At 39.4% G+C, this 20,372-nt stretch overlaps 1 long non-coding RNA gene across 1 annotated transcript; it reads left to right on the top strand.

Annotated features, from left to right (window-relative positions):
• The first annotated feature begins 4,754 nt into the window (after window positions 1-4,754).
• On the top strand, window positions 4,755-7,692 carry LOC309863089. Its single transcript, XR_014310889.1, has 3 exons — window positions 4,755-4,856; window positions 6,245-6,358; window positions 7,501-7,692. It is a non-coding gene; the product is annotated as an uncharacterized lncRNA (long non-coding RNA).
• Window positions 7,693-20,372: the final 12,680 nt, after the last annotated feature.

Raw genomic sequence — 20,372 nt, 5'->3', positions numbered from 1 at the left:
ATCTTTGAGTCTTTCTCAAAGCAAGTTAGAGGGGAACTTGTTCTTATCTACCAGCCACATATCACAAAATTTTGCTACTTTTCCTTTCTAATTTGCTACTTTTTCCTTTCTAATTCTCTTCCATTCACTACCTCCCTGCATATCTACTTACAATTAAATTTACCCTACTGTCTCTCCCCACACACCCACACACACACCCCAGCTCCTTATAGACTGGCCAAACTTCTCTGGTTAGTTTCCTGGTTTTCTCACACTTCTGTAGACTTATTTCCTGCTACTCATTCTCTGATGCTATAACATAAAAGATTTATGAACTAGACTGACAAAGACAATTCTTTTGCTTGCAGGTGGGTTGGGGAATTCTCACATTAATAAATCTTCTATGTCATTTAAGAAATAAAGAATGATTAATGTTGTGTGGGTAGAAGAGGAGAAAACTCTGGAATGTGGCTTTACCTCAGGAATATACTCAGGCATGTTAGGGCACACATCTGAGTTTCATTCTTCTCATCCTGCCTCTATCTAAGATTCCATTGTCCCAGGATAAGGGACTTTATGGTGTCTATAACCTGAGAATAGGATCATAATACCCTTATGTTGGTGGAGCTGATGGTATTGTTGCAGAGTCAGGGGAAAATGACAGGGGACAAATGATCCATCTTACTCTTGGTCTGTTGTGGAGTATATGGGAATGGCCATCCAGGCTTGTTCTTCCTCTGGGGAGTAAGGAGAATGGAGAGTCGCAGATTCATTACACACTGTTTGCTAATGGAAAATGGAGGCAACCATACACTAATTATTTCTTGCTCCAAGAAATCCAGTAAATCATATATCAATTTATCATAAGCCTATATGCATATGTATCTGTTATGCATCTGATACTTTAGGGTAACTAATCCAGTCTCTGATTTAAGGATCAGAGTGGAAGAGAATCAAAATGGGAGCTAGACCAAGTCAAAAAATTGAGCCACAGAAGTATTGAACTAGTACCACAGGGTTAATTAATTTATTTGATCATTTTGAACTGAACTGATGGGTTCTCCCCCTCATTTTAGATCACATTCTTTTATTCACTGAATATTTATTCAGTTCTTATTTGCCAATTTTGCCAAGTGCTAAGAACATTAAGATGATAATGCACTGGCCCCTGCCCCCCAGGAGCTATAGTATAGATAATAAGGGAGACAGATATAAACATGATAATTAGAACACAACATGTGCAGCGCTATAATTGAGATATAAACAGATGTCATGGGAATGTGAAGGAGAGACTAACTTGACTTGGGAGAGTTAGGGAGGAGGGAACACTGAAGCTGGGATTTAAGGATCAAGAGACATTTGCTCATTTGCTGGGATTATATTTACCAGACTTTAGTTTGATCACACTAACTCATAAATATTGGAAAACAGTTCTGGCCAAATGTGGTCTTAGCATTTGGTCTTTTGGTTCTGCAATTAGTGGCAGTCCGCAGTAACATCTCTGGAATGTTCTTCTGAGCAGAAGAATTTAAAAGATGTCATACATAGTCAGAGATAAACCACATCCTGGGGGCTTAGCAGATGAATGCTCTGGTACTTTCTTAATGAGGCTTGTGGGAGACTTTCACTTGGGCCACCCAGTATTTACTTCCTATGACAATAACACCATGTAAAATATACACTGTTGAAGAGAGATAATCATTCCGAAGCATGAATGTAGAAGCTCTAGGGTCTGAACTGAATGGACAGAAGTTGCTATCACTGGGGGTATTGGAAATGAGGACTCTGCACATGCAGTGGGGATTCCCTTCAAACAGGGGTAGAAAGGTTATTGGATTACAGTTTGAAACTGGAGGTCTTGCTTGATGCTGCTTCATAATTACCAGCAAGGAAGGTATCATGGTGGTACCATCTCTCTGTGGTCTTCCTTAGCACTCCAACACCTTTATTTCCCATTCTTTAGAAATAAACTCTGATTTAGAGCTTTGTATTTCTTTCCTAGTGTTTGTTATAAAAAGTGACCATTAAATACAAGGTTTTAGTGACTAAAACAGTTGGAGGCCACAGCCAGGCTGACAGCTTTAGGAGAGAGTTTATTTTCATTTTTTTCTCCCTCTAGCCTGGATTTAGCTTTAAATTAGATTGTAATAATTATAACAAAGCTCCTCCCTGCCTTAGTTGAAAGCACATTGCAGATCTGGAATCTTTCTAGAACTTTATTTATGACAGAATTCCACATCATTTCAGAGCTTTCATCGTCTATGTTGCTCAGCATTTTATGGGCCTTTGTTTTCTATAGCATTTTAGAAACCATGGTTCAAAGAAATAAAATTCTCTAGGGCACTAGAAAGATCTTTAGGGAAAGCAGGCTCCCCACAATCTCCAGCCATTATCTTTTGTTGTTTTAGCTCTTACTGTGTTAATACTGGAATACACAGTAAAGTGGGTTAGCAACGGTATTGGTTCTGGAGCCTTATTATCTGGGTATATTTCCCAGCCTAGTCATTTACTAGATGCTTGACCTTAGACACCTTACTAAATATTTCTTTGCTGCAGTTTTCTCCACTGTGAAGAGAGAACAATGGTAGTATCAACTTTGAAGGATGTTTGGAAGGTTTCAGTGAGTTAGAATAACTTGAAGCACTTAGAACAGTAGTGTCAAATATTTTTTTTAAGATTTTATTTATTTATTTGACAGACAGAGATCACAGGCCCGCAGAGAGAGGGGAAGGGAAGTAGGCCCCCCGCTGAGCAGAGAGCCCGATGCAGGGCTCGATCCCAGGATCATGACCTGAGCCGAAGGCAGAGGCTTTAACCCATTGAGCCACCCAGGTGCCCCAGTAGTGTCAAATATTTAACACTTACCAGCTGTTATTAGCTCAGAAGTCTGTGAAGTTATATAACATAATTGATGAAACTGATTGGTCAAGTAGTCATCAAATAATTACACTGTGTTTTGCATGTACATGCTTGCTAATAGTATGGTTAGAGAATTTTAAATTCTAGACAACTATACTCAACTGGTTGCTGCTTTCTTATAATTTCCTACAGACAACAGGAGGCAGAATAGCCTAGAGCACTGGGTTTGTTGAATTTGAGCTGCTAACAGCATTGGGTTTAGAGTCAGAGAGTGTAGTCAAGTACCGGTTCTGTCACTTGTGAAGCCTTTTGGTGGTTTTGTTCCCTCATCTATAAAATGGAGATTATGTCTCACAAGATCATTATAAGGATAATGAATGTGAATGTTGGAACGCACACCAAATTCTCAGAACAACTGTAGAGGATGGTGGGAGAAGGGATTCGCTGACAATGGGTCAGTTCTGTTTATGATTAGTTCCATGATAACAAGTGCTAGAGATGGGAATTTGCTCAGGAAATTAGGCATCCAACAGCAAAGGGGGAAATAGTTCTTTAAACTTCAAGAGTGTTGGGAGAAATTACAAAACTAAGAAGGGCAAATGGCAATGTGTTGCTGTTGTGTTATAAGCATAATTGTGGGGGTGGACAATTTCGTTCAGATGAGTCATTTTGCATGTGTTCCATCTTGTCCAGGAATTCTCCTTGCGTAAGATGGGCAACATAGGCAGAGAGAAAAAAATGAAGGACCCATTCTTTTTTCTTACTCTTGGAAATAATGACTGTGGTTGTACTGTCCCAGAGATTATTCATTGTATAAGATTCTCAAATTTTAGTGGATATAAAACTCAAGTGGGGAACTTGTTTAAAGGGTACTTTTCAAAGCTTAATCTACAGAAATTCCATGTTGGTAGTGGCCTGGCAATCTGCTTGTTGGGGGCTTTCTAGGTGCTTCTGATGCAGGTGGTTAGAAGACTATACTTTAGGAAAGACAACTCCAGTGAGACTGGGCAGAGTGAATTCCCCTGCAGAAGGCAGCTGCCCCATCCACTGGCGTTTTTCCCATCATGATGGTTGCCTCTGAAAAAGCAGAAACAGGGACGCCTGGGTGGCTCAGTTGGTTGGACGACTGCCTTCGGCTCAGGTCATGATCCCGGAGTCCCGGGATCGAGTCCCGCATCGGGCTCCCAGCTCCACGGGGAGTCTGCTTCTCCCTCTGACCTTCTCCTTGCTCATGCTCTCTCTCATTGTCTCTCTCTCAAATAAATAAATAAAATCTTTAAAAAAAAAAAAAAAGAAAAAGCAGAAACAAAAACCCAGTTTTGCTTTATTTTGAGCCAAAGCACTATTTAATAACCTATGTTAATTGTTTCTCACAACACTGCATGGAAGACAGTATTAATTCCATTTGACCCAAGAGGAATTAGGGACACAAGGAAGATTTCTTTAGGGGTGCAGTGTGGTTTGGTGCAAGCATGAATTATGGGCAAACATTACACAGGTCCTTCAATTTGTCCCCAGCCATCTGGGTATTGCTAAACACATCTGTTCCTTCTCCTGGAGAGGATGCTCCACTACTGCCTCAGGATTTAAATTATGTCAAGAGAGGGGGCTCCATGTGTCCACTTCTCTGGTTCATAGGGATGGCTCAGGGGAGCATTGGTTTTGCTGTGATTGGCATTTATTCAGGGCCTGGGTACTTAACTCTGAATTTTGATTTGGGCATTTGCCAGGTACAATATTCTGCCAGGGCCTTCCCAGTCTGTTCTCTGCTGTTTTGCTCCTGAAGATTTACAACTAGTGAAGGGATAAAGAAAGGTCACTGCGAGAGGCGGCAGCATGTGGTGGTGACTCATGGTCTGGCCCTGGTGTGGAGCCAGTTTGGGTGGAACGCTTGACTGGCTGCTGCGCTTGTTTTCATGTGGCTCTTTGCCACAGCCCTGCAGGAAGCATTTTCTCTCCTGTTGCTGGTCAGAGGGAAGGCCTGGTCATTCTCTCCATGCCTGCTGTTATGGAGTCAGGTCAGAGCAATGAAGCCTGGTGGCCATTTGACAAAGAATCCCACAGAGTAGGGACTCAGGAGCTCAGGAGACAGTGGGATGAGCCAGTCCTGGGAAGGGTTAGGTCTTAAATACCAGCCGCAGCTCCCAGCTGGGGGCACATTGACTGCCAGGGCTAAGGGAAGTCGGGGGACGCTGGTAAGCATGGATGTCTGGCAAGCAGGATTCCTCAACTTTGGCACTATTAACATTTTGGACCAGATAATTCTTTGTTGTAGGAGGGAGTGGCTGTGCTGTGCATGATAGGATGGTTAGCAGCATCCCTGGCGTCCACCCGCTAGATGTCAGTAGCACACCCTCATGCCTTCGTTCCTTAAAGGAACCAACAAAGTCTCTAGATATTGCCAAAAGTCTCGAGGCAAAAAATAATTCCCAGTTGAGACGACTGTAGTGTAGTTGAGTCTGTAGCATGTGGGCAAGGTTAAGAAGATCCATTCTTCATCATGATATTCTCATCTTTTGTCATCATTATCACCATCGACATCATCAAATTTATTGAGCATTTACCATGTGACAAGTACTATATTTTGCATCTCAAATTCTATACAACAATTCTAAGATGATGAAGTTTTTTTTTTTTAAGGTTTTATTTATTTACTTGAGAGAGAGAGAGAGAGAGAACAAGAGAGAGTGGGAGTCCAGGAGCAGGGAAAGAAACAGACTCCCTGCTGAGCAAGGAGTCTGAAGATGCGGGTCTGGATCCCAGGACTCTGGGATCATGACCTGAGCTGAAGGCAGACACTTAACTGACTGACCCACTCAGTTGCCCCAAAGGATAAAGAAGCTCTATTGCTCCCACTTTATGGATAAGAAAACTGAAGTTTATTTACAAAAGTAACTTGCCCAAGGTCACATAGGTGGCATTTGGGGCTCAAGCCCAGCTATAGATGCCTCTAGCTCACCCTGTTACCATATTTAGTAGAGCCATAATATAGGAGAAAAGCTGAGATACAGGCCAAAAAGCTGACATGCAGCATGATGGGGCTGCCAGCTGGAGGCAGAGCCTCTACCTCAGGGCTGGAATTCATGAGTATACCTATAAACCCTGTGGGAAAAAATCAAGGGCTTAGATGAACTCGAATACCAGGTAAGTGATTCAGATAGAGATCCAGCTACTTGAAATGAGATGTAGGGTGGGGGTTGGTCACAGATAAACCTCTACCTGTGTCCAGCTATTCTCCTGTCTGTTCGTGGTACCTAACCCCCTGAGATACAACACCTGATAACAGCCCAAATGTGTCTTTTTTCATTTCAAATACTGTTCATTGAACTGTAGCTTCTCATAAAAGCCTCCATTCCTTCCTTAGGTCCCAGCCCTTATTTTTTCTGCTTCTTCTGCTTACTCCCAGCTGCCTTTAGTTGGGGACATGTCTGTTGAAATGAATGGACAACATGAGTTTGCTGGTCACCTCTGGCACACTAAAGACCCTGTAACAGGACAACTGAAGGTGATGTGATCTCTGGTGTGTATAAAATACTTGTAGTTTGTAGGACTGATGATCCTGCACTAAATGCCAATAGTCAGAGGCAATCCTGGGAGAGTTTGTTTGGCAACAACTTCATTTTTTAAAGGAAGGATCGGGATTTCCAATATTGTGGTTTTTCTCACCACCAAAGTGGTGGAAAATTTACTTGAAACCAAACTGAGCCTCTGCAATGGGTCCTTTAAGGAAATTTTTTCATTAATGGAGCAGCAGGAGAGATTCTAAAGTGCATAGTTGTTTTGTAGTCTGCCTGATACCTAGAACCAAATGGTCTTTGCTTTGAAAACATTATCAGATAGCACTTGGTTCAATTACAGGGATTTCTCTATCCACACTCAATTAATTAGTACTTAAACCCATGCCCGGTTTGAAAACTGTGAGTACCCTTGGGAAAGAGAAAGGTCCAACTAAGTTGTACAGGACCTACCTGGCATTGGCAGTAGTTTGGGGACTTTTGCTATTCATGTGCCTGGTAGGAGCTGATGTCCTACCAAGCCTCCTCAGAATGTTAAAGTGTATATTTAATAGTCACTACACAGGCTTCAGTGTTCTTGTAAGACTGTGAAATCATCTGTATGGTTTCCTTGTGTGCTGAATTTCCTTTGTCCTTCCCTGGTGGTCTTGCCCTTTCTAGAGGATTTTATAGTTGGTACTTGCTGGTTTAATGAGGTGTCATCTGAGGGAACATCATAAAACAGTAAGGCTGCTCATTGAAAATGTCTTGCTTTTGCTCACTCTGTTGTTATCTTTAACATATTTGAAATATTCAAAATTAGAAAAATAATACATGTTTAAATATTAGAAAAATACATATTTATTGAAGGCAAATTAGAAAATACAAAGAGCAAAGAAAAGGAAAAAAATTACTTTGTCATCTCACAACTCAGATATAGCCACTGTTAACATTTTGTTTGTGTCCTTGTGTTTTTGTTTTGCATTCATAAAGGGAGGGGATAGAAGAAATTAGTATAAGACATGTAGCATATTCTTAATAAGAATATTTAAAATGATACTTATATAGATCTTTTGCTTTCTTGACAAATGGTTCCTGATAATTTTCAAAGATATACATGATTTTATTTATTTATTTATTCTTAAGATTTTATTTATTTATTTGACAGAGAGAAGGAGAGCACAAGGAGGCAGAGAGCCAGGCAGAGAAGAGGGGGAAGCCAGCTCCCTGCTGAGCAGAGAGCCCTACATGGGGCTTGATCCCAGACCTTGGGATCATGACCTGCGCCAAAGGCAGCCACTTAACTGAGTGAGGCACCCAAGCACCCCGATATACATGGTATTAAAAATTGAAAAAGAAATGCCATGTTTTTCTCCTTGCTGATTAAGGGTGAATCTACGAGATTGTGTGTGTGTGTGTGTGTGTGTGTGTAAATGGACTGTCTTTGGTTCCTGAAAAAGAAATTCTTTTGCTGGATTTGCTGACTCACTGCCAAGCCCTGCTGTAGGCAGGGAGCAGATTCTGAGTTATTCAAGCCAAACATTTGGCCCTCATGGTTTATTGGCCACTGTGACAGACTTCTTCTCACACCTCACCTCCACACGTCTTCCTTGTTGGCATGTGGGCATATCTGGCATTTTGTTCATTTTGCCTCCTCATCTCTTCCTATTTCTTTCAGTTACTCTTTAGCATTTCTCAAATTTATACTAGTACTACCTCAATTCTCTAATTCATGATGTTAGAAATACCCAGGCACTTCCTTCCTAAGGTCACTGCAGGAATTCACTGTCTTCTTCTAAGTAAGACCTTATTTGTTCATCTGTGTGCCTTTTCAGGACTCTGTGCTATAATGAGACATCATCAATGGAGTCAGCTTTAGTCACCTTCATTTGTTCGCAACCACTCATGGAGAAATTCTTTCCTAATTTCTTTCCTAATTTTTCCATTTTCTTTCCTAATCTGAAGTAATATCAAAGCATACAACTGAACTCAAGTTTTGTGAAACCCTGAGGTGACAGGCTTGGTGAGAGGAGGGAGAGAAACTGTACAACTTCATTCATCTTAACATACTGGGTAAAAGAATTTCATACAGACTGGCATGACCAACAGTGCTATCACTGAGAGGATGCATCCTAGTACCATAATTTTAAAAAGTTAAGAAAAGAAATGTTTTATTTTAGTTGGCAAAGAACTCAACACAGGGAAAGTTACTGTAGCCTGCCTTCAAGCATCACAAGGTATTAAGGTGACTGGGATGGCAGGGCTTTATATGAACTTCTTTTCCAACTCCATGGTGTTTCTTCCCTTTTCCAGACAGGATTTTGTTGTTGTTGTTTTTTTTTTTTTTTTGATTCACTGTTTGAAAGCTTGGGAAGAATAACAAGCTAGAATGAGGCTAATAATGATTGCTCTGTAAGTTCCAATAATTACCATTCTAAATATTGATCACATAGTCACTAATTTAAACCTTAAAAAAATGTGAAGGTCAATCATCCCCATTTTACAGATATGGAAACAGTAGAGACTTTAAGAAACCTACTCAATGTCACACAGCTGGTCAGCCACAGAATCCACATTCAGGCCAAGCATCTGCCCTCAGCTTCCTCTTTTAAGAAATCAGGGGCTAGAACTTTGAGTTCCAGTCAGAGGTCTACTAATAATTTGCTGTGTTATCTCAGGCAGTCACATCACCTTTCTGGCCCTCAGTTTCTTCATTTAGCTAAAACATTCTATGAGCCTATACATACATTTATGCCGTTCTCCTCCCCAACCCTTCAGTTCTTAGATGTAACTATAGAGAGAAATGCAATTTGTCTCAAAGGAAATCCATCTCTTCTTTTGGTCTTGAGTCTGCTTTCTTTGCAGGAAAGAATTGCCCTCCCACAGCAGCTCCACAGTAATAAGCAGAGACAATTACCTTGGGGTAGCTGATCTCATTGAGCCAATTCTACTTAGTGAAAAAGAGAGGTTTGTTATAATTTACACAAGAAAAGATTTAAGAGAAGGCAACCCAGAGAAATGGAGACATTCTTCACTTAGGAAGTGCAACCATTTCATGTTTCCAAGGAAAGTTCATAATCCATGGAGCAGGGATATGTTTAAAAGCAGAGAGAATATGGTTCTGAGGATGAAGCGCTAAATTGGCTGAAGGAAACCCTTTTTCCTGCTGATTTGCCACATGTTCTCAGCAAGTCATAAGAGCAAGCCACATGCCTCAGCAAGGCCATTTTAGGCTTCTGTTTCTTTGGTGAGGTTGCTATGGTAAGGCCTGAAGATTCACCTCTAAAACTCTGCAAATACTGATTTCTGATGATCACATTCAATCTCAGGAAGTGAGGTTTCTCAGCATCTTTCTGTCTGTAAGTCTGCTGGGGGTCCTGCAGCCCTAGTCCTTACTGGTTGAGCAGTATTTTCTGTGGTCTAATTCTGTGTGGTGGTCTGATTTCATCATTGCAGGGCTCTGGGTATGTGGAGAGCCTACTCCAAGTGGAAAGGCTGCTGTTGACCCAAGCAACACAAATCCCTCACTGTTCTTGTTCTGATGATGTCATCAACTGAAATTGAGTTCTTTATGATAGTGATGATAGCAAACATGGAGGATGGAACAGTGGGAATAGTGGTGTTGACTTCGTGTTCACCCATCATCACCAATAAAATAACTTACTTCATGAGATAGTGTGTAAGGGACTATGCATGTATTTGTGAAACTAGTTCTGTTCCAGATGTTAAAATGTACTTGGGACCAACTTTCTACTTATTTATTTCCAAGAGCAAAGCCCATCCCCTTCCCCCTTTTCCCGTGAATAAGTAAACAGTACTCACAGTCATGTTCTAGTCTTAGAAAAAAATATATTTAAGCTGAAATTTCTTCTCCCATTCTCTTACGATGGAATGTCTTGGTTTTCCAGCTTTTGTTTCCTGGCATCCAAAACTCATTCTTGTCTCTGCTTCTGACCTTTATGGGAATGCCTCAAGACTCAACTTCCATTAAGTGAGATCATCATTCATAAAGGTCTAGGCAGTGTGCCTAGGAGGAGAGCAAATCTTTGGCTTGACATCAGAGAAGCTGAACCTAGATATGGTGCTGAGGTACAAGAACAGGGGATGATGCCAGAATGGAAGACTGGAGTCAGACTGGGAAAAGTTCCTATGTCACATTGAGGAGGTTAAATTTTAAGCTGTAGAACAGCAATATGTTTGCAGAAGCTTTACACAGATAGCATGCACAAATACACACACACTGACACACATGGATTCAGGCATCTTGTTTAATAAGGTTTCACTTATAGTTCAACACAAATGAGTGATAATCTCCAATTTTGTGTCAGGCTACCAAATTACAATCCTATAAACATATCATGTGTGCCCTTCTACAGGTAGATGATGGGGTAAAAAGATGGGTAAAACATGGTTCTTGCTTTCAATGAGGAGTCTGAACTATCATGACAAAGAATAATATAGGAAGAGTTTATATTAAATGCTTAGTCTTGATTCTAAGAGAAGATTTTAGACAGGAGAAGGATAATTTTTTAAATTAAATTAAAATAGCTCTATTGTTGGTGAGGAAGATAAACTAAAGAGAAGAAACTGGCAAAGTGTTAACTATGAATTTCCATTCTTTGTTGATTATCTTCATTATTATAATGTTTCCCATCAATTTGGGGGTCCTTTTGATACACACTTTGGGAAATGGTACTCTTTGGATTTCTTTCTAACATTCAGTAACTAACACCCACTTAGAAAAAACAAAATGATACCATGGGGATGTCATGGCCAGGTTTGCTTTACATACCAAGACTTCTTGCCTATTTCCAAATGTTCTGGGTAGATGTAGATTATTTGGAGATGGTCCAGCTAAGACTTCTTATGAATAAAAAATGTTGCTATAATTAAAATCTTTCAGGCCCAAGTTACCTTTTTCCAATAATTCACTTGTGATTTATACTTGGAGACACGTGTAATATCAAATTACCTAAGTGGGGAGGAGGAGGGAGGGAAAGAAAACTAAGCTCTGTTGTAAGGATCAGTTGTCAGAATATTGCTGACTTCATAAACCACTTGGGCTTTTTTTCCAGGCCAACACTTGATGTATTTATAGCCTTGTAATTTGGTTACCTATCACTTAGCTTATATGTGAGTCACCCATGAAATATATGCACAGAGACCAGATGTACTAATTACAAAGGCAGAGTGCAGGTGGGAGGGCCCTGTTAAGACCCCTGTTTAACAACAGTGGCAGATTGTGGGGAAAGGATCATTTATCATTAAATGGCAGTAAGACGAAAATGACAGAGCTCTTGAGTCAGGCTTTAGAGAGTTATTCAGCTTTGCTCCTGTCAAGCTGAGCTTCCTTTCTTAGAGTCACAGTTTTCTGTTTGATGTGGTATGTTTGTTTCATAATACAGGGGGAGGCAGGCAGGGAGAGGATCACAAGGATGTAAGGAAGACTATGGGAGAGGGAGTAGCTATTTGAGTAGTGTCATTTGTGGCGACTTAATTTTCTTCAGAAGTGATATTTAGACCTAGCTGTCAGAAATTATTTTTATTTATTTTTAAGCTTCCACATTATTCTTTTCCTGGAATGATTTTCTATTTCAGATTCTATCTGGTTGAAATCTTTTCTTTTAATTGAAGTATTGTTGATACACAGTGTTACAATAGTTTCAGTGTACAACATAGTGATTTGACAATTCTGTGTATCGTGCTATGCTTACCACAAATATAGCTAACATCAGTCATCATAAAACTATTACAGTATCATTGAACTATATTCCCTATGCTATGCCTTTTCTCCCAGTGACTTATTGCATAACTGGAGGGTATTTTCCACTCCCCTTCACCCATTTTGCCCATCCTCCCACCCCTTTTCCTTATTTGTTTTGCTTTTTAGTTTTCACTATACGTGACATCATATGGTATTTGTCTTTCTCTAACTTATTTCACTGATCATAATACCCTCTAGGTCTGTCCATTTTGTCAACAAATGGCAAGATCTCATTCTTTTTTAAGGCTGAGTAATATTTTCCGTATCCATTTATCTATTGATGGATATGTGGGTTGCTTTTATATCTTGGCTATTGTAAATAATACTGCAGTAAACATGGGGGTGCATATATCTTTTTGAATTAGTTTTTTTTCATTTTCTTCAAGTAGATCCCATTAGTGGAATTACTGGAGCATGTGATAGTTCTATTTTTAATTTTTTAAAAAACATTTTATTTATTTATTTGACACAGAGAGAGAGAGAGAAAGCACAAACAGGGGGAGTGGCAAGCAGAGGGAGAAGCAGGCTCCCCACTGAGCAAGGAGCCCAATGCGGGACTTGATCCCAAGACCCTGGATCATGACCTGAGTTGAAGACAGATGCTTAACTGACTGAGCCACCCAGGCATCCCTCTATTTTTAATTTTTTGAGGAAACTTCATACTGCTTTTGATGGTGGCTGCACCAACTTATGTTCCCAGAAGCAGTGCACTAGGATTTCTTTTTTCCCACATCCTTGCCAACACTTATTTCTTGTCTTTGGAATGCTAGCTATCACCTGGTAAAAACCCTGTCCATCTCTCAAAATCCATTTCAAAAGTGACTTCCTCTGTGGAAACTCAGGTCTTATATTGTCTTTTAACTGTATATTAGCATATTAAATTCAAACTGAAGGTATTATATTGGGGTGTAAGAAAAATTTCATGTTAAAAGTGAACACATTGTCCTGTATCAAACAATTGTATGTGTGAGGTTATGTAATAGATTATTTCTGAAGCTTTCTTCTGTGACTGGTAAAATTGTGATTTCCACCTAGCATTAAGAGGAATGAATTAATTACTTTCAGGACAGATGGCATACTTTCCTCCCCCCATGCTTATCCTTACACAGAAAAAAAGGAACCAGATGTTGGGGAACTTTCTTAAGTAAAGTTATGTATTCAAGAGCCAACTACACCTGGAAAATTTTTATTCTGCTCTGAATTTGTATGCAGTGTTTTATCTCTCAATTTAACTGTCTGAATGGTCCATTTCAGCCTTGGAAACCTACCTTGGATATGTTTTGGCAGCAAAGAAACTCAAAGCCAGATTAATTACGACCTTACAAACAGTGAGCAACTGTATTTAAAAGCACACTCATCACAAAATAATGTTTTCATGCTGTTAAAAAGATTCACTCCAAGCCTCCTTTTGGAGGTTGGGTGACTCCTAAATACAGTTAACAGGTGCAGAGGGAAAATTCCCCAAAGGTACTTGGATACTTTTCTTGAAGCTAGAGTCTTAACTATGTGCAGGAAAGGTGAAGTCCCTGGAGCTGGTGGTGAGCAAGGTCCTAGCAGGATTTGGTAATAGTGACTCAGAGGTGATTAGTGGGAGAGATCTAGAAGTATGGCTGTGCCTGTGCTCTTGGATTGAAAAGACAGCCATAGGCACTCAAATCATCCTCCTCCCAAATTCCTTCATTGTACACAAAAAGACTTCATTCTAAAATTGATGGCTGAAATCCAGATGTTATCAATTCAAAGATAGCTGTTAATGTGTATTATATTCTAGATATTGTGAGAATCGGAAAGAAGTAATATATATTTCTATAACCTCCTCTATCTTACCCAGTCTAGTGAGAGATGAGTTGTTCTTCATGAACTTATAGGAGATTGATTAATAGCAGCTTTTTCTAAACTGCTTATGTATCATTATAAAAATAATTTTTTTAAAATATAAGTAATTGGGGCACCTGGGTGGCTCAGTCAGTTAAATGTGTGCCTTCAGCTCAGGTCATGATTCCAGGGTCCTGAGATCGAGCCCTGCATCAGGCTCCCTGCTCAATGAGAAGTCTCCTTCTCCCTCTCCCGTTGACTTGTGCTCTCTTTCTCTCTCTCACTCTCTCTCAAATAAATAAGTAAAACCTTAAAAAATGTAAATAATCTAACTAATCTATGACAAAGAAGAAAAAATGTAGAATGGGAAAAATAATCTTTAATAATGTTGGGAAAACTAGATAGCTACATGCAAAAGAGTGAAACTGGATCACTTTCTTACACCATTCATAAATATAAACTCAAAATAGATTAAAGACATACATGTGAGACCAGAAACCATAAAAATCCTAGAAGACAACACAGCAGTAATTTGTCAGCCATAGTGACATTTTTCTAGATATGTCTCCTAGGCAAGGAAACAAAAGCAGCAATAAACTATCGGGACCACATCAAAATGAAAACTTTTGCATACAAAGAAAACCATTGGCAATACAAAAAGGCAACTTACTGAGTGGGGGAAGATATTTGCAAATGATATATCTGATAAGGGGTTAATACCCAAAATATATAAAGAACTTATACAACTCAACACCAAAAAAAACCCCAATCTGATTAAAAAAATGAGCAGAGGATCTGAATAGACATTTCTCCAAAGAAGACATCTAGATAGCCAACAGACACATGAAAAGATGCTTAACACCACTAATTATCAGAGAAATGCAAATCAAAACCACAATGAGATATCATCTTACACCTGTCAGAATAGCTAAAGTGAAAAAGACAAGAAATAACAAGTGTTCATGAGGATAGAGAGAAAAAGGAACCCTTGTGTTGGTAGTAGCATAAATTGGTATAGCCACTGTAGAAAATAGCATGGAGGGACACCTGGGTTGCTCAGTCAGTTAAGCATCTGCCTTCGGCTCAGGTCATGATGCTAGGGTTTTGGGATTGAGTCCTGCATCAGGCTCCATGCTCAATGGGGAGCCTGCTTCTCCCTCTGCCTGCTGTTCCCCCTGCTTGTGCTCTCTCTCTCTATCTCTGACAAGTAAATAAATAAAATAAAATGAAAAAACCCAGCATGGAGGTTCCTCAAAAAATTAAAAGTAGAAATAGTGTATAAGCTGATAATTCCAATACTGGGTATTTATCCAATGAAAAAGAAAACACTAATTCAAAAAGATATATTCACCGCTATGAATATTATAGCATTATTTACAGTAGCCAAGATCTGAAAACAACCTCAGTGTCTGTTGATAGACAAATGGATAAGGAAGATTTTATACATACATACATATATATGTATATATACACACATACATATTTTATATATGTATAAAATGGAATACCCATACATACAATGGACTATTACTCAGCTATAAAAAATTATAAGATCCTTCTGTTTGTGACAACATGGATGAAACTAGAGGGTATTATGCTATATGAAATAGTCAGATAAGACAAATGCCATATGATATCACCTATATGTAGAATCTAAAAACCAAAACAAAGTAATAAGCAAACAAACCAAAAGCAGAATCAGACATAAATACAGAGAACAAGCTGTTGGTTGTCAGAGAGAAAAGGGGTAGAAGGATGGGCAAAATGGGTGAAGAGGGTAAGAGATGCAGGCTTCCAGTTATGGAATGAATAAGTCATGGGAATAAAGGCACGGAATAGGGAACATAGTCATTGATATTGTAATAGCATTGTATGGTGACAGATGGTGGCTATACTTATGATGAGCATAGCATAAAATATAGAGGAATTGAATCACTATGTTGTATAACTGAAACTAATGTAACATTGTGTGTCAACTATACTTAGATAAACAAGAACTAAAAAAACAATACACGTGAGTAATCCATGAACGTGATTTTCTTTTTTTAAAGATTTATTTATTTTAGAAAGGTGGGGGAAGGACAGAGTGGGAAGGAGAGAAAGTCTTTAGCAGACTCTGCATTGAGTGTGGAGCCAATGTGGGCTCAATCTCAATCCCAGGACCCTGGGATCATGACCTGAGCTAAAGGCAGACACTTACCCAAATGAGCCACCCAGGTGCCCCTCACTATAGAATTATCTGAGGATTCATGTCAAGCTCAGTGAATCATCACTTCTGGAAAAAGCCCCCTTTGAAAATTGGAGCAGTATTCTGTTTTCAGTATTATGGCCTCCGGCCTACTGACTATGGTTTCTCAGTTTATTGAAAATGGTTCTGAGCTCGAACCTAGAAGTCCTTTTAGTACCTTGTATTACAATGTATCTCGCTTAGAATTTTGAGTTAAAGTTGTCCTATGATCTTTAATATCTTTTCACCCAATCTTTTTAGCCTTCATTTTCCTCCTGATGTTTTTGTCTGAGCTTCCACACGTGAGGCCATCCTTGATGGAGGAGAGTACAGTCGTTCTGTTACCATCATCTACCATCTGTTGATGCTGTGCACATTCCTGGGGCTACTTCACTCCTGCTTTATTCTTTTGGTCTAAACAGATCTTTGAACATCCCTCATCCCAGTCTGCATTACTTTCCCGGTGAAATGAAAGCTCAGGTAAATTGTGTGTCAATAGTGAGAAATTTGGGTTTAGGTATTTATCTTGCTGGATTCACACTGTGACAATCCTAACACTATTGTATGTATGTATGTATGTATTTTTATTTTTTGAGAGAGAAAGGGAGCATGCAAGTGGGTGGGGTGGGCAAGGGAGAAGGAGAAAGAGAATCTTAAGCACGTTCCACATCCAGCATGAAGCTCCAAACTGGGCTCCATCTCATAGCCCTGAGATCATGACCTGAGCATACATGAGGAGTTGGATACTTAAACGACTAAGCCACCCAGGTGCCCCAGTAATAACACTATTTTAAAAAATACTTCTTTATGTACAAAGTACTTTTCCTATATTGTCTCATTTAAACCTTATAATACTCAACTTTGGAGAAGTTCTATAGCTTGATTAATGTCACAGCTAATACATGATAAAGCTAACCCAGCTTGTCAGATTGTGGACCCTCTTTTCTTCCATGCTAATATGCTGCTGGTACAAGTTCTCACTACTGAGACATTTTTATAAGTAACCTAAAATGCTCTTGCTTTAATATAAACCAGTTTCTTCCCCCCCAGCTTTATTGAGATATAATTGATATAATATACTCTATAACTTTAGGGTTACAATGTGGTGATTTGGTGTACTTATATACTGCAAAATGATTACCACCATAGCATTAGCTAGCACTTCCATCCTGTCACATAATTACCATTTCTTTTTTTGTGATAAAAATATTTAAGAACTACTGTCTTAGCAACTTTATATAATACAGTATTACTAGCTGTAATCACCACATAGTATATTTCATCCCAGAACTTGTTAATTTTGTAAGTAGGGGTTTGTATCTTTGAGCCAGTGTCTCCCCATTTCCTCTACCCTCCGGTTCCTGGTAATCACTATTCTATTCTGTTTCTCTGATAAACTGAATTCTTTTTGTTCTACTATCAGTGAATTTTTTTTAAAAGAAGTATATTCAATCACCCTAATTTAAGGGACTTTTTCTAAAATGATAGGTTGATTTCATGCAGGAAAGGTCCTAGGTCTCCAAGGTCATAGAGACCTAAGGAGAAAACACTGAAAAAGACTGACAAGATTCAGATGAGGCTTATATCACATGGCCAAACTTCTCATTTCCAAGCAAAGTGTGTGTGTGTGTGTGCTTGGATGACCTGATAGTCCCTTCTTCCACTTCTATCTAACACACTAAAGCCTTTTCAGTCTAAAGCTTAAAACTATACTGAAGAATGTAAAATTGAAAATCTAGGTGTTCACAGGTATTATAAGCTTCTGGAGGAAATGTCAAAATGCTTTTTCTGGGGCACCTAAGTGGCTCAGTGGGTTAAAGCCTCTGCCTTCAGCTTAGGTCGTGATCCCAGGGTCCTGGGATCCAGCCCCGCATTGGGCTCTCTGCTCAGCAGGGATTATGCTTCCCCCTCTCTCTCTGCCTGCTGCTCTGCCTACTTGTGATTTCTGTCTGTCAAATAAATAAATCTTTTTAAAAAAATGCTTTTTCTGTTCTCATCTTGGATCATCCACTTTCTCTCAACCTTGTCTTAAGTGACATGTCCTTTCTGGGGCTTAGCTCTGAGGCCAAGCGCCATCGATCTAGAATGGACTAAGACCCTGGCTGACTTAGATGAAGGTGCAGGGATCAGTATCAGAGTCATGATCAGGACTCAGGCTAAGTGATTAAGGGGAAGTGGCTGACAGGTGGAAAGAGGCTGAGGCAAGTCTTGGAACAAGTAGGCTTGGGAAGCAAGGAGGCCCTTAGACTGGATACAGGAGAAAATACATTATCTAATAGTTCTAAATACTGACTGAAATAATCAGTCCCTCTTATCAGGAGGCAACCAACATTTATGCCTCTAATGCTACACCGAAAGAAGTCCCTTTTGTTTTAAAGGGCTGAAATCTTTATTTGGTTTGGTAATCCAGTGAGAGAGGTGGCTCTTCCATGCAGACTTCCTCAACACCCATCTGCTGGTAACAATGCACCTTCAAATGGGTTTACATCTCTTTGAGGAGTCAGATTTTCATTTCACCTTAATTTGGAGCAAGTAGATTACCTGCCTAGGATCATTGTGTTTCTCTTCATGGTAGCTTTCCTCCTTGGGAATTTTGTGTTCATAGACTAAAATGGGCTTAAAGCAGAACTCTGAGGCTTGTTTTGACAGACTTGAATCTTTTCCACAGAGAGACTATGATTTGCTTGTATAGTTATTTGGTGGGGGGAAGGCTGAATCAACAAGTTTTAGGTTGTAATTGACTTCAAACAAAATTTGACCTTTTTTGTTTTTTTTCAAAATTAGGAAGTTTTTCAGATCATACCTACTGAAGAATACATTAGAAATATGTATACTAGTGTAGAAATCACTTCAGACCAAATGTTCAAAGATGGATTCATTTCATCCCATTCAATAGATGTTTATAAATGTCTAATACTAGAAAGTGAGATAACAAGAAAGAATAAAGAATTGTCTTTTCCCTTAGGACATCCATAGGAGCTAAGGAAGCAGAGAATTACCTATAGAAAGTTTGATGACTGCTATGGCCATTTTACTTTGTGTTCGAGAATTTCAGCACAGCTCTGCAGCCAAAGGTCTTCATATCCAATATTGTCCTCGAAACAGGAGTTTTTTAAAAAATGACCCATTTTTTTGTAGCTAAGTACAGCATGTGATTATTTGATTTATTACTATGGTTCCTGTATCCACAAAGAGACTAAAATGGATTGGTTTGTGTTTCCCACACTAGTTTAGAAATACTACAAATATAGTATATCAAGTTTGGAGTATCAAAGAGAAAATTATCAGTTTGGAATTTTTTTTTAATTTTTTATTTTTTATAAACATATATTTTTATCCCCAGGGGTACAGGTCTGTGAATCACCAGGTTTACACACTTCACAGCACTCACCAAAACACATACCCTCCCCAATGTCCATAATACCACCCCCTTCTCCCAAACCCCCTCCCCCCAGCAACCCTCAGTTTGTTTTGTGAGATTAAGAGTCACTTATGGTTTGCCTCCCTCCCAATCCCATCTTCTTTCATTTATTCTTCTCGTACCCACTTACGCCCCCATGTTGCATCACCACTTCATCATATCAGGGAGATCATATGATAGTTGTCTTTCTCCGCTTGACTTATTTCGCTAAGCATGATACGCTCTAGTTCCATCCATGTTGTCGCAAATGGCAAGATTTCATTTCTTTTGATGGCTGCATAGTATTCCATTGTGTATATATACCACATCTTCTTGATCCATTCATCTGTTGATGGACATCTAGGTTCTTTCCATAGTATGGCTATTGTGGACATTGCTGCTATAAACATTCGGGTGCATGTGCCCCTTTGGATCACTACGTTTGTATCTTTAGGGTAAATACCCAATAGTGCAATTGCTGGGTCATAGGGCAGTTCTATTTTCAACATTTTGAGGAACCTCCATGCTGTTTTCCAGAGTGGCTGCACCAGCTTGCATTCCCACCAACAGTGTAGGAGGGTTCCCCTTTCTCCGCATCCTCGCCAGCATCTGTCATTTCCTGACTTGTTAATTTTAGCCATTCTGACTGGTGTGAGGTGATATCTCATTGTGGTTTTGATTTGTATTTCCCTGATGCCGAGTGATATGGAGTACTTTTTCATGTGTCTGTTGGCCATCTGGATGTCTTCTTTGCAGAAATGTCTGTTCATGTCCTCTGCCCATATCTTGATTGGATTATTTGTTCTTTGGGTGTTGAGTTTGCTAAGTTCTTTA

This window comes from Mustela nivalis (assembly GCF_964662115.1).
Source record: "Mustela nivalis genome assembly, chromosome: 4".
In the NCBI taxonomy this organism is placed as follows: domain Eukaryota; kingdom Metazoa; phylum Chordata; class Mammalia; order Carnivora; family Mustelidae; genus Mustela; species Mustela nivalis.
Note: the sequence above shows the minus strand (reverse complement) of the source record. Positions and strands in the feature narration are given on the sequence as shown.